Below are 15543 nucleotides of genomic sequence, written 5' to 3'. Positions count from 1 at the left end.
CCGCCTCGACTATGACAGTAATGTGCAACTGCTCACGTGAGTAGTGAAATAATAGAAATGACGATGCATAACGTTTGTTTTCTAAATTTTGAAGATACCAGGGGAGACACTACTAACTGAATGATATCATACTGACGCCTCAATCATTCATCCGAAAATAAATGTCAAAAGTGGAAAATTAACATGTCTTAGACACAGTTGTAGGCTGTACAGTTTCGATTTTGAGTGAAGCAATCTTCAGTAATTGTGAACAGAGGGCAGTCTGGCCTATGCTGCCACTCAGAGAACGAAGATGAAGAGAGCAATTTTCGGGAAGAAGAAGAAACACGGAAGATTAGAGTTTAACATCAAGGTCACTAGAAATGGGGCACAAGCTCGCATTATGGAAGTAAGGGGAAGGAAATCGGCTATGCCCTTTCAAATGAAGCATCATGGCTTTTGCCTGGTGCGATTTAGGGAAATCACGGAAAACGTAAGTATGAATGGCCTCCAGAAATTTCGGAAAGAGCGCGGAAATCAAGAGGCAATCTAGAATCGATTTTGTGTGCGGAGGGCATGGTTCAGTATGAATTTTCTAGTGGTACCGTTGTTAAATACGGAAGCGATTTTTTGCTTAGATTTTATGAACGCCCACCGAGCAGTACTAAATTCACTCCTGGAAATGGAAAAAAGAACACATTGACACCGGTGTGTCAGACCCACCATAGTTGCTCTGGACACTGCGAGAGGGCTGTACAAGGAATGATCACACGCACGGCACAGCGGACACACCAGGAACCGCGGTGTTGGCCGTCGAATGGAGCTAGCTGCGCAGCATTTGTGCACCGCCGCCGTCAGTGTCAGCCAGTTTCCCGTGGCATACGGAGCTCCATCGCAGTCTTTAACACTGATAGCATGCCGCGACAGCGTGGACGTGAACCGTATGTGCAGTTGACGGACTTTGAGCGAGGGCGTATAGTGGGCATGCGGGAGGCCGGGTGGACGTACCGCCGAATTGCTCAACACGTGGGGCGTGAGGTCTCCACAGTACATCGATGTTGTCGCCAGTGGTCGGCGGAAGGTGCACGTGCCCGTCGACCTGGGACCGGACCGCAGCGACGCACGGATGCACGCCAAGACCGTAGGATCCTACGCAGTGCCGCAGGGGACCGCACCGCCACTTCCCAGCAAATTAGGGACACTGTTGCTCCTGGGGTATCGGCGAGGACCATTCGCAACCGTCTCCATGAAGCTGGGCTACGGTTCCGCACACCGTTAGGCCGTCTTCCGCTCACGCCCCAACATCGTGCAGCCCGCCACCAGTGGTGTCGCGACAGGCGTGAATGGAGGGACGAATGGAGACGTGTCGTCTTCAGCGATGAGAGTCGCTTCTGCCTTGGTGCCAATGATGGTCGTATGCGTGTTTGGCGCCGTGCAGGTGAGCGCCACAATCAGGACTGCATACGACCGAGGCACACAGGGCCAACACCCGGCATCATGGTGTGGGGAGCGATCTCCTACACTGGCCGTACACCACTGGTGATCGTCGAGGGGACACTGAATAGTGCACGGTACATCCAAACCGTCATCGAACCCATCGTTCTACCATTCCTAGACCGGCAAGGGAACTTGCTGTTCCAACAGGACAATGCACGTCCGCATGCATCCCGTGCCACCCAACGTGCTCTAGAAGGTGTAAGTCAACTACCCTGGCCAGCAAGATCTCCGGATCTGTCCCCCATTGAGCATGTTTGGGACTGGATGAAGCGTCGTCTCACGCGGTCTGCACGTCCAGCACGAACGCTGGTCCAACTGAGGCGCCAGGTGGAAATGGCATGGCAAGCCGTTCCACAGGACTACATCCAGCATCTCTACGATCGTCTCCATGGGAGAATAGCAGCCTGCATTGCTGCGAAAGGTGGATATACACTGTAATAGTGCCGACATTGTGCATGCTCTGTTGCCTGTGTCTATGTGCCTGTGGTTCTGTCAGTGTGATCATGTGATGTATCTGACCCCAGGAATGTGTCAATAAAGTTTCCCCTTCCTGGGACAATGAATTCACGGTGTTCTTATTTCAATTTCCAGGAGTGTATTAGCGAAGTGGATTTAATGGTGTAGAGCATTCCTGTGAGACTGAAATTTGGTGACTGTGTCCTTAAGCAGCACACTGAAATAAATTACCCGAGAGCAGTCACTCGACCTAGAATTCGAACACAGCCCGAATTCATATCTATTAGTGTCAGGATAGATATTTTAACTAATTCGGTTCATGAACAGAAGGTTGCTTTGCGTCAGATAATTAAAGGCAAGGTTGACAGAGCTAATTTACCGTGTGACGAACGCATAGAATTAGGTGAAATTTTGATGTCAAACATAGATACGTTTTCAGAAGTGCCTTTTACAAGAGCTTCACACCCAAGTAGTGTGTGGAAAAACATAAGAAATTCTTTGTGAGGTCGTATCTGATCCGGAACTGGGTGCAAGTGAGACGGCTATAAGCTCATAGAATAGAGCTCTATTCGTCGTTCGAAACGAGATGGACAGATACGCTTAATGCTCGATCCCAGGCAAATAAACACCATCATTACGTCTGAGAAGGATAGACCTCAAACTCTCGACAAACTACTTCAGAAACTTCATGGCATCAAGGTACTACCTTCCGTGGTTATGCATTGGTCACTGCTACTGGTTACGAAAGCTTCTATTTGTACTCAATGTTTTTTTCACAGCGTTCTTGAGAGGATTGAAGAAGGTGATCGCCGCTGAGTTAAGGTAGCGTGTAATATTGTGTGTGGACGACGTGCTAACAGTCGAAAGGTTTTGGTCTGTGCGTAACTGGAAACTAAAAGAGTTACGAAAAGCATGCTATGTGAATTTAGAGAAGGGTGTCCATTCGTCCCGTTTTTCCCGGGACAGTCCTGTTTTTTACCAAAATGTCCGGCTGTCCCGAAAGTTTTTTTTGGGGGGACGCTCAAATGTCCCGTTTTTTTATGTTTCCGCTTGGCAAGTATTTTACGCTACTGGTTGTTTGACTTGCTATTACTGCGCAATTATTTACAATAGGAAGCGTGTGATGACTTTCAGCATACCCCAAACATGTACCGAACTGTCAAAAGTCGCAAGTAATTTTAAACGCACTATAGGTTACGAACAACGAAGATTCTTCTCTTCTAAATCGATCCACTGAATCCGTCCTTTCGGTCCAGAGATACTATACACCAGTGATACTTGCTCTCTGGCTTTCGTCACCACACTGTTAATCTTTTGCACTGTGCAATCACTGTTTCATTATGCCAAAACAAAAGCGTAATTTTAACAGCAATATAAAAAGCGGGTTTTCTTTCATCACTGGTAGTGGAGAAACTGTAGAATGTACGTTGTGCACATCAAAATTTGCTATTGGTCATGGTGGAAGGTCTGACATTGTGAATCACATTAAGACGAAGAAACATCGCATGAGTGATCAAACGAAAAGAGCAAATAAAGGCGTGAGTGACTGCTATGTAAACTTAAAATCAGTAACAGAAATGGATAGGCAGTTGGCAGCACAAGAAGCTACGTTTGCATACCATAGTGCAATGCATAACCATAGCTTTAATTCAATGGACTGTACTACAGCAGTTGTTAAAAAACTTTTCAATCCTAAATTCACGTATTGACACACAAAATGTAATGCAATCATTTCAAAGGTTATTGCACCGTATGCAGCTCAACAGGTTTGAAATTAACTGAAAAGTGCTCGATTCATTTCTGTAATGATTGATACATCGAATCATCTGGATTTGAAGTTGGTTCCTCTCCTTATCAGATATTTTCACCCTGAAAATGGCATCACCGTGAAAGTGCTCGAATTGGTTAATTTAGCTGGAGAAACTTCAGATTTACTTCAGAATTATGTGCTGGAGGTTTTAAAGAAATATGATCTTGAGGGACCGGTGATTGCAGTTTCTGAAGGCAACACTAACACCAATTTTGGTGGTAAGCAGAAGAAAGGAAAAAAACAATTTGCTCTATAAACTGCAACAGAACACAGTGAATAATATAGTAGGTGTTGGCTGTCCAACACATGTGGTGCGCAATTCCTTACAAACTGGCTCAGATTGCCTACCCATCGACTGCCAATTAATTGTAAACAAAATCTACCAGCATTTCCACATATATACAGTAAGAGTTGAATCTCTGAAGTCATTCATTAAGTTTACTGAAACTGAATACAAAACTGTACTTGGGCACAGCAAGACAAGGTGGCTATCTCTGCTGCCAGCACTGGAAAGAATTGTAGACATATTTCCTGCTTTGAAATCATATTTTATTTCCCTTGATAAGTGTCCTGTTATCCTGAAACAATTCTTTGATAACCCTGTGTCTATTGTTCTTCTACATTTTCTTCTTAGCCAGCTAAAACCTTTCTCCACAACAATTAAATGTATTGAGAAACAAGAAATCACAATAGTGGAAGTTTATCAAGAAATAAACAAATTATTGGGCAAATTACAATGTAGAAAATCTGAAAGATTTCTCACACCCTTTGTACATGAGACTCTAAGAAAGCTGGAAGAAGAGGGTGAAATTACTGTAGAACAATTTCATATTTATGCTGCATCTTCTATGACTCTTGCATTGAGTATATTAAAGAATGGTGTTTACCATTTCTCACACCTTTTAAAGCATTTGTCTGGGTTAATACTGAAAAGGAGCAGCTACAGTGGAAGGATATTCAGGGCTGTTGTGTTTTTGTTAAAAGTATTGTACCAAATTTTCCTGCTGATGAAGACGAACTGTTCGATGAATTTTCATGTGCACAGAACTTCATAAAAAGTGAAGAAGGAGACAAAGAAAGTGTTAGTGCAACGTGGTGTAAAATATTTGCTTATTTCAGAAGAAAAAACATTAACATGAAAAACATGATTCGTTTTGTGGAGTTTTGTCTAGCAATTCCTGGGTCAAATGCTGCTGTGGAACGTGTGTTTTCGTTAGTGAACTATTTGTGGTCAGATGAAAAAACAGAATGAAAGTTGAAACAGTGAGGGCCTTGCTCATTGTCAAAACTTACTTTAATGGTGTATCGTGTACCGACTTTTATGATACATTTCAAACGAAAATGCACTTCTTGATACAGTTCATAAAAGTGAAAAGTACGGTGATAGTGTGGCAGAATAATTGTAAAAAGTGATTTGGCATCATCTTTGGTGCACGTTGTAAAGGTAAATTTGTATGTGTATTAAATTTAAACAATACAATATTTATGTCCCGGTTTTTTTCTTCGTTGTCCCAGGTTTTTCTCTAATTTATTTTAAATGTCCCCCTTTTCAATGAAAATGAAATGGACACCCTAACTTAGAGAAATCCGACTTCGGTAAGCAAGAGACTCAATTCCTTGGTCACAATTTCGGCCGGATACAGAAAACTTACATGCCGTCAAGAACTTCACGGGGTCTACAATTAAGCGGCATATTGAGAACTTTCCTCAATTTAATCAACTTCTATAAACGTTTTATTAATCTTGGCGCGCTGTCAGTGCCGTGGTTATGCGGGCTAACCGGAAAGAACGTTGCGTGGAACAGGGATGTCAAAGAGCAGATAGAATACGAAAGTGTTAAAAATGCAGTTCTTGTTGCACCACTGCTATCACATGCTGATTTGAGTGCAGAATTTTGTATGACCATGGACAGTTCAGGGTCTGGACTTGCAGTAGGACTCTATCAAGAAATTGAGAGCAGTCCGTCGCCAGACTACAGTGTATGCTCGTTGTGTACTCAAAAGAAGTGAACAGAATTATTCGGTTACAGAATTGGTAGACTTAGTAATCGTCTAGGCCTTCATGAAATTTAATTTCTTTTTTTCGAACATGTGCCAAAAATTTATAGAGATTACCAAGTGTTAGAATTCCTTATGACTGCGGGGGTGACACAAAGGAGGTTAGTGCACTGGGATTTATATATGCAAGAATTTCAATTTATGAGAGTTCATGCACAATGGAAGGTTGATGTTGTTGGAGATGCTCTGTCCAGAGCACCGTCTGGCTTGATAAGAGCTGACGGAGGCAATCTGCAAGGCAACAGTTTTAGTCGTCAGAAGCGAGTGGCCTTGTTGCTGGAGATGCAGGTGAACAGAATAAGGATCCTGTGATGAAGGAAGTCACAGACGTATCACAGACGGCATTGTGAAAGTACCTCTTAGTAACAACCAGCGTCTTCTTCATAAGGTAAAACCTGACTGAAATTCACTGGGCCCTCTGCATCCCAATAAAGTAAATAAATAAACTAGTTGGTAGACGCACTTGAGCTATACACATTTTGGTACAAGGAAATGTTTTAATAAACGCAGGGAAACTTGCTGTTTTAACAATATGGAGAAGACGATTCACAAGGGCCTAGCGATGTGTCAAGTATTCCAAAAGACAAAACCACTCACGGTCTCACTTGAGACACTGCCATTTCCAATTGCGTAGCCCAGACGCGAAAGCCGCTAAACGCATTTTTTGTCGATTCTGAGTTGAGAACACGGTCATAGAGGTTTTTTCAGCGCCTACACTATGGAATAGGTTTCAGGGTGCAAAACTCTTTATAAACCGTTGAAAATGTCAGTAGAAAATCGTGTACGGTTGCAAAATCCACTAACTGCACTAAAGCCCGATAAATGTCCAACGTCTGCAAAACCCGCCAAATTCAACAGGCATGGCGGTCGCTGTGCCATGTACGGATGCAAAGCTCGCCAACTGACTTCAGACTTACCAGTCTAGACATTCAAACCTAAATTTCAATTTTTTAGACTTAGAAGGAGAATTTTCTTATTCACGGTCAGGTTGGCTGCGCTGTAGCGAAGGCGTACGTAACAGTGAAGCTCTCGCTGCTTAAGCACTGACGAAATATACGCCGTTAAGCACAGTACAGCTGATCAGCAGTGTGTTGACGTATTTGCGTGAAGTTTTTTGAGGTAAATGAGTGATTTTGTGAACGGTTTAAATACAGAAGGTAATATAAACGAAGTGGGGGTAGTTGAAATAGTAGGAATTCTGCAAGTAATCGAACCCATAGTAGTAGTTGAAAATGACCAGAACGAGACTGAGGGTGACGGTCATCCCTGTAAAAGAAAGCGGCGTTCTGATCAGTGGAAAAGAAATATTTACAAAACACAAAGTTAAAAATATAAAAACTATTATTAAAACAATGTTATGCAATAAAACTGAGTTGACACCAGCTTATATGACATACGCGGCTGGCGTAATGTGATAAGTAACTGGCATTTCCAGATTCAAAAAGCCAAAAGAATCGTTTTCACAAGAAGATTTGTCTGGTTGGTGGAGAGGCCTTCTACAATTTTGAAGTTGTAAAAGGGAGGAGCATCCAGAAGAGGCGAAAAAATTTCAGCAAAGGAAACAGCCCAACACCAGTCACACAGCAGGTGTAGAACTTTCAGAAGCCAAACTCAGAGACGTGAAAAAGCTTTTGCAGTACCACTTTGATGAAGACCGGGTGACCAATGACAAGCTCAAATTGTACACCGAGATGTTAGGCGAGCAGGAAGGTACTCCTAGAGTCGCTCCTGCTGCTACCAACCGCCAAAACTAGAAAGAAGCCGGAAGTTATTTTGAGGTGATAGACAGTGTTGAGGTCGACGCCACTTAAAAGCAATTTTCAGCCAGTTTTGTTTTCTAGGATTTTTTGTCGCCGTTTTAACTAAGATACAACTTTCTGCCAATTTCAAGATTTCATCGATGTTTTACTGAGATGCAATTTGGAACATATTTTATTTTCTACATCTTGTGATGTTGAAAGGACGATGGCGTATTTTTTTAGCGGGTTTTCGAACCATTATGATCGGTTCGTAATTGGATCGATACGTTTGTAAAACCTGGCAACTGCATAAATCGGGTGCAAAAAACGATATGTCAATATTTCAATTAAGATTTCAACCATTAATACCGAGTAATTAATTATTTTTTATTTATTTTAAAAAAAATTTAAACAATAAATGAAGTCTTCAACTTGAATAGATTGGATGGGACGAGTTTTTCGCGATTATCTCAGTTTCGCTTGTAATGCAGTTAGCGGCTTTTGCATCTGGGCTACTCAATTATACTAGGAAAACTGAATGAGACTGCTGTGTGGATTTGTTTAGTCCAATAACCAGGTCCAGAAGGGGATTTAATTATATCCTTGTAGCTGTGGAAACAGTCTCGAAATTTGCAACCTTCACTCCTATGAAGAAAACGATGCTTAGATCGATAAGGAACGCTTTTATGAAGGACTTCCTATGTGAAGTCGAGCAGAAGGACAAAATTAACTTCAGACAATGGCCTGCAGTTTCGGTCACATTACTGGAAAGAAGTGCTACAGAAGATGCGCATGATACTTGTCTTCATCTCCGCTTATCATCCTGCCTCCGACCCATCAGCGAGAATCTTGAAAGAGATGAGAAAGTTACGCTGGCTATATTGGCTGGCTGTGAGCACTATGGGACTTAATATCTGTGGTCATCAGTCCCCTAGAACTTAGAACTACTTAAACCTAACCAACCTAAGGACATCACACACATCCAAGCCCGAGGCAGAATTCGAACCTGCGACCGTAGCAGTCGCGCGGTTCCGGACTGAGCGCCTAGAACCGGGCTATATTGCTTTAAGCAATACTGGGCATGGGACGTCTTTCTCCACGATTGTCAAGACGTTTTAATGTGCTGCCACATGAGTCAGAATCACTCTTACCTCTATTGATGCTAATAATTAGTCTGCCGCCAGAGCAAATCATAGATTTTGAACACGGCTGCGATTCAGTATTTGTACACGCACGAGAGTCAACGCATTAAAAATAACAGCCAAGAAGTTGCAAAATACAGGTTTATTAAACCTTGACCATGGTTTCGGTGGTTTTAAAACCGTTTTCTTCAGAAGATGTTGGACGTAGAATCACATTATCTACAGTCAAAGCTGGAGTCTTTGACTCTGTCTAGTTCATGTCGTCCACTTAATCACCATGTAAATAGATCTATATTAAAGTAGTAGCCGTGTGCTGTAGGACTTTGTCTTAATACTTTTAGATTTTAAAAACGTCACATATTTGACGCAGGTTACAACAAGATATAGTATCAACACAGGAATCAAACAGCCAACCAGTTGCAAATAACTGTTGGTACATTGACCTAGGTTTCGGCACCTCTAACGATGTCTTCATCAGAGTGAAATTTTGGGAAACCCTCTAAAATAATATTTCTTATGTCTTTGTACTTCGGGATAGCCTTAGATACTTGGGCCGATAGAAATCTTACAGTTTTAAACATGGCTGTTTCTCAGCAACCGCGTATTAGTTTCACCATAGGAATCTACAGCAAACCGGTTGCAAATAACTGTTTGGTACATTGACCTATGTTGCGACACTTCTAAGGATGTCTTCATCAGAATCAAATTTTGAGAAACCCTACAAATTATTTTATTGTTTTATAGGGTTTCTCAAAATTTCATTCAGATGAAGACATCCTTAGAGGTGTCGAAACCTAGGACAGTGTACCAAAAAGTTATTTGCAAGTGGTTGGCTGGATTATTCTTATGTTGAAACTAATATATGGCTGCTGAGAAACAACCATATTTAAAACAATATATAGTGCGCTACTTCAAAGATTTGGATAAAACTGTCGTCTAAATACAAAAAGTGGCATCAGATCCAGTAGAGTGTCAATACGCCACGTTCAGAGCGCTGAATCCCAACACCCTGTTGCAGTAATTTATAAACTGGAGCAGTTATTTAATTAGGTGGTTAATTATTACTTGAAAGCTGATATGACAATTCAACCACACACATGGAGACTATATACCTATAACCGTGTATGATGCAGAATACTGAAACTAGCAAGGTGCTTCAAGAAGATAGTCATTAACAACAGTATTTTTCCTTTGGCAAACATTTCATCAGATAGCTCCCACATACATTAATTAGAGTGTATCTCACTAGCAAATTGTGTTGGCCAGTGCTCTGTAATATCTAATCCGAGTTTCGGAGAAAACAGTCTAAATTTAAGAAAAATAAACATGATGAGGATCGAAGTCACAACCTTACACGGCATTGCTAGTCCAATGAAACCTGGATCCACCGCCATCTTAAACTGCACCAGGACAAGCAGCCTAGATCTACGATATTACATTGAGGAGGGAGAGGATAATCTAGGGTGACCATGAACTGTACTGGTTGTCCTCTTCGTTCATTGGTCACAGTCATCGAAAAACGTTGAATGAGGCACATTCTCCAACAAACGGTTTGTGTCGAAAAATGAATGCATATTTGACCTAAAAACACATAATTCCAATGCAAGGCGGGATATTGCACACTATGGTTGGGCTGAAATTTAGAGATCAGTACTTTGGAAAAAAAGAAATTATAATCTACACAAGGCTATAAAAAAGGAATGACCCGATGTGCAGCCTGCAGGATCCATCATCTGCCACGGTAATGTGCGATTTACGCAGTTTATGGAGGGCTTTCAATAAGTAATGCAACGTTTTTTTCTCGGCAAATTTCGTTTGAAAAAATGCTGAATTTGTTGCGGGACATCGTGGAATATTTCCGCTTCAGCCCCTATAGTGTCAAGAAGTTTCGAAAGGTGGTGGCTCTATACTTAGCCTTCAGATTGACGTCTGTAGCGGAGGTGCTGCAGTTATTCATAGGTGCTTGTAGAATGTCTATGGAGACCTGTTAGTGAACAAAAGCACAACGAGTCGTTGGGCTAAGCGTCTGTCATCATCACACAAGGTCGCGCAAACCTGTTCGATTTTCCGCGTGCCGGCCGACCGCGCACAGCTGTCACTTCTGCAATGTTGTAACGTGCGGACACTCTCATTCGAGGTGATCGACGGATCACAATCAAACACCCAGCTGCACAATTGGACTCAACATGGTTTCATCACTTCGAATCGGAAACACATTGGGAATCCATGGAGTGGCGCCACAGGAGGTTATTCTGTTTGATGTCCTCCCTCACAGTGCAACGATCATCTCTGAAGTGTATTGTGCTACCATAGGAAACAGAAGAAATGACTTCATCGTGTTCGTCGCCACAAAAATGCAAACGACCTTCTCCTTCTCCACGACCATGCAAGGCCTCACACAAGTCTGCGCACCCGAGAGAAGCCCACAAAACGTCACTGGCTGTTCTTCCTCGTCCACCCTACAGCGTGGATCTTGTGCCTTCCATTTTCAATACATGAATGATGGGGACGTTATTGATGAAACAAGACGCTGGCTCCGACTTCGACAAGGAGAGTGGTACAATGTGGGCATACAGGCCCCTCCATTAAGGTGGCGTAAGGCTCACTGAACAGAGATTATGTGAAAAAAAGGATTTTGTAGCCAAAAGAGTCGGGAATTGTATGGTGTATTAGACTCCTGAACAAAACCAAGCTGCTTTCAGAAGAAAAAATGTGTTACTTACTGAACGCCCCTGGTCTATTTCGTTTGTAGCATATAGATAGAGAGACAGATATACCGGGTGGTTCATCTGAAGTTTCGGATGAGATTATCTCGGAAACTATACATCGGGTAAAAATAGTGGGTAAGACAAGTTCCGTAAGCTCGAAGGGGGACATCAGATGATACTACACGTGACCCCCTTGGATGGGGCAGGGGGCAACTTTTAAATCTTAAATGGAAACACCCATTTTTTATTGCAGATTCGGATTCTCCATAAAAAAGTAATCAAGTTTTGTCTGAAACATGTTGTAAACCATTGGCAGATGGCGCTGAAATCGATAAAAAAGTAAAATTGGGGAAGAACTCTGATTTATTTAGAATTGTCCGAGAAAGACGCATCAAATTGACAAGAAATGTGCACAAATTCTTTCTTTACGCCAAATTAACCTATTTTTGTACTAAATGTACTGTATCCTGGTTTTAGCGTTACCCAGGAACAACGACATGGACGTAGTAGAATGATGTTCCCATGGTGTGCTTCATTAGTGCGAGTCCCCTTGCCTCTCACATGTTGGGGTGCTTCATTAGTGTGAGACCCCTTGCCTCTCACAATTTGAGGCGCTTAATTACTTAAATTAGCCACTAACAAATTGTTCGAAATTATCCCCATTTTCTTCAATGCATAAAGTCAATCGTCTGCGAAAGCTGTCCACAGTTTTGAGCATCACATCCTGTGGTATGGCTGCACAGGCACTTCGGATGCGTTGCTCCATATCGTTTCGGGTTGTGGGCTCTATTTCATAAACAATATTTTTTAAATAACCCCACAAGAAAAAAATCAGGAGATGTGAGGTCTGGTGAACGTGGAGGCCACTGAATTGGTCCGCCGCGTCCTATCCACCGACTAGGGTGCCGCAAATTTAAAATGTTCCGCACATTTTTAGCATAATGGGGAGCTGCTCCGTCCTGTTGGAACCACATTCGTTGCCTAGTTTCTAAATCGACATCTTCCGTTAGCTCCAACAAATCATTGCGGAGAAGTTGTAAATAAGATTCCCCAGTAACATTTCGATCAAAAAAATGGTCCACACCAGACCTTTAACGGCCATTTTTGTTGATTGTCAACGGGTCTGTGCCAGTGTGAATTGACCAGTAATGACAATCATGATGATTTAATTCGCATTTGTTTTTGAATGTGTCTTCATCGGTGAACATAACGTATGTAAAAAAATCATTGTCACCTCTTATCATTTCCAAGGCCCATTGGCACAAATGCACGTGTATTTGCATATCATTCGGCGTTAATACCTGTGTAAGTGTGATATGATACACATGATATTTATGTGCCTTCAAAATCTTCAAAACAGTTGATTTCGGTATTCCAGTTTGTCTCTGAATCGCACGACTACTAATTTCGGGATCCAGTTGAACACAGGCGAGAACGGTGAGGGTACGAACGTAATTTTCATTGAATTTGCGATGACGAGGTGGACGGTGCATGTACACTATCGATTTCGAGCTCGTTGAGTGCAATTTCGAATAATGTTTTCGCTTGGATGTCGTCTGTTAGGGAAACGATCCGCGTACAATTGCGCAGCTCCAGCGTAATTGTTATAGCATTCACATAAAATTAGCATCATATCAACAATCTCTGTAGGAGGATAATGAGCCATTCTTCGCTAAAGAATAATTTACTGTCGTCAGTTGATGGTTACTGTTCTCAGTCTGAAAGTGAAGTGACGTCTGATCGCATTGCACCGACCTTTATACTGGGCCATAGTTCGCAGTTTGGCTACGGTAGCGCCACAGTCAGATGAGTAATGCAACTGCGAAGAGTTCCTTAACGAAATTTTAGTAACCCTTAATTTGGCGTAATGAAAGAATTGGTGCACATTTTGTATCGATTTGATGCGTCTTTCTTGGATCATTCTAAATAAATCGGAGTTCTTCCCCAATTTTAATTTTTCTCGATTTCAGCGCCATCTGCCAATGGTTTAAAAAATGTTTCAGACAAAACTTGATTACTTTTTATGGAGAATCTGAATGTGTAATAAAAATGGAGGTTTCCATTTAAGATTTAAAAGTTGCCTCCCGCTCCACCCAATGGGGCGGGGGCTGGGGGTCACGTGTAGTATCGTTTGATGTCCCCCTTTGAGCTTACGAACTTGTCTTACCCACTGTTTTTAAGCGATGTATGATTTTCGAGATATGGTTTTCTAGATATGGTTTTCGATGTATGGTTTTCCATCGTCGTCCACGAAGTGCATTAACTATCCCTTTTGCCGGCCGGAGCGGCCGTGTGGTTCTAGGCGCTACAGTCTGGAGCCGAGCGACCGCTCCGGTCGCAGGTTCGAATTCTGCCTCAGGCATGGATGTGTGTGATGTCCTTAGGTTAGTTAGGTTTAATTAGTTCTAAGTTCTAGGTGACTGATGACCTCAGAAGTTAAGTCGCATAGTGCTCAAAGCCATTTGAACCATTTGAACTATCCCTTTAATGAGCGACCAGGTGCAATGGGTATGGAGCTCCGTCGCATAAACTAACATCATGCTTGCATTCAACATTCTGGCGGTTACGTCGGTTATTAATGCACCTGCATTACACATTTGCAATGAGTTTTCTTGCCCTTACATTAACCTGTGGTCTTGCAATGTTAATCACTTAAATATGTTGCCTAGACAAATGTATTCCCGAAATTTCATTACTCTATGTAATTATTTTTTGGTGTTGCGATTTTTGTTCCGTCAATGTATGTAGCAAATAGGCTTTTCAGCCAGTCACAATCAGGAACGGAAACAGGTATTTTCATTGGTCATTTGCTCATTTCCTGATCCTACTTACACCACTTCTGACGGGAGTTTAAGAACTTTTTCTGGAAGAGATGTTGGAAACACCGGACATCTTGGGGAAATCACACGCCCTTAACATCAGCCTTGTCAGTTCCGAGCAGCACCCATTTAGGAGGATTAGGGAAAGCCTGATCGATCAACTTATGATCGAGCAAAAACCCCCATCCCCATGCAAGCGGAAACTATCCAATGCGGTTACAATAGCGAACAGGACTAGCCCACAAATGGGCGGCCAAGAAGTGATACGTTACAATTTGACGGAAAAAATTATCACTATGAAACGTGCCTATAGGGCTCTCGTGCATACAAAGGCTCTTACAACACAAACAAGAACGCTTTACGCTCCGAATTGGTTTAGTTACAAAACATATGGTTAGTCACTGTGATGGACCTGGAAATTTCGTTGTCCCCAAACAACTGTTAACCGTGTAAAGGCATTTACTTGAAACGTCGTTACTACGTCTCGTTATAGTGATTATTTCATCATGTAGCAGCTGTTTTTTTTTAACTTTCTAGATAGGCACAACCTTGACAGTGAGTGTATTGTTCACACCTCCAACAGATACTCCACTTGCTAGCTGAAAAAGCTACTTCGGTGTTTTAGAAATGGGGTCACTCTTATAGACAACAAATCTCGTTTCACATTCATCTTTGCTTTTTACAATGTCGACCGGTTTACACTCTTTGAAATTCAGAAGACAGTAAGGATAGGAGTTCATCGGCAACTTGTATGAAAATGAGATTGCAGTTACAAGAATGGACGGATATGAAAGGAAAACAACAGCTGAGAAGAGGTAGAGACTGGGTTGTAGCCTATCCACTAATTTATTCAGCCTGCCTCTTGAGCAAGTAGAGAATGAAACCAAGGACAAATTTGGAAAGGGAATTAAACTATAAGAAGAAGGAATGGAAGCTTTCAGGTTTGCCGATGTCATTGTAATTCTGTCGGACAAGGCAATGGACCTTGAAGATCAGTTGAACTGAGTAGATAATGTCCTGTAAACCAGTTGCAAAATGCACTGCAAAAAAGTAAAACAAGTGTAATGGATTGTAGCAGAACTAAATTAGGCGATGCGGAGGGGCCGGCCGGTGTGGACGAGCGGTTCTAGGTGCTTCAGTCCAGAACCGCGTGCCTGCTATAGTCGCAGGTTCGAATCCTGCCTCGGGCATGGCTGTCTGTGATATCCTTAGGTTAGTTAGGTTTAAGTAGTTCTAAGTCTAGGGGACTAATGACCTCAGATGTTAAGTCGTTAAGTCCCATAGTGCTTAGAGCCATTTGAACAATTTGATGCGGAGGGAAAACGATTAATAAATA

This window comes from Schistocerca americana, chromosome 4 (assembly GCF_021461395.2).
Source record: "Schistocerca americana isolate TAMUIC-IGC-003095 chromosome 4, iqSchAmer2.1, whole genome shotgun sequence".
Taxonomy (NCBI): domain Eukaryota; kingdom Metazoa; phylum Arthropoda; class Insecta; order Orthoptera; family Acrididae; genus Schistocerca; species Schistocerca americana.
This window is presented reverse-complemented; position numbering follows the sequence as displayed.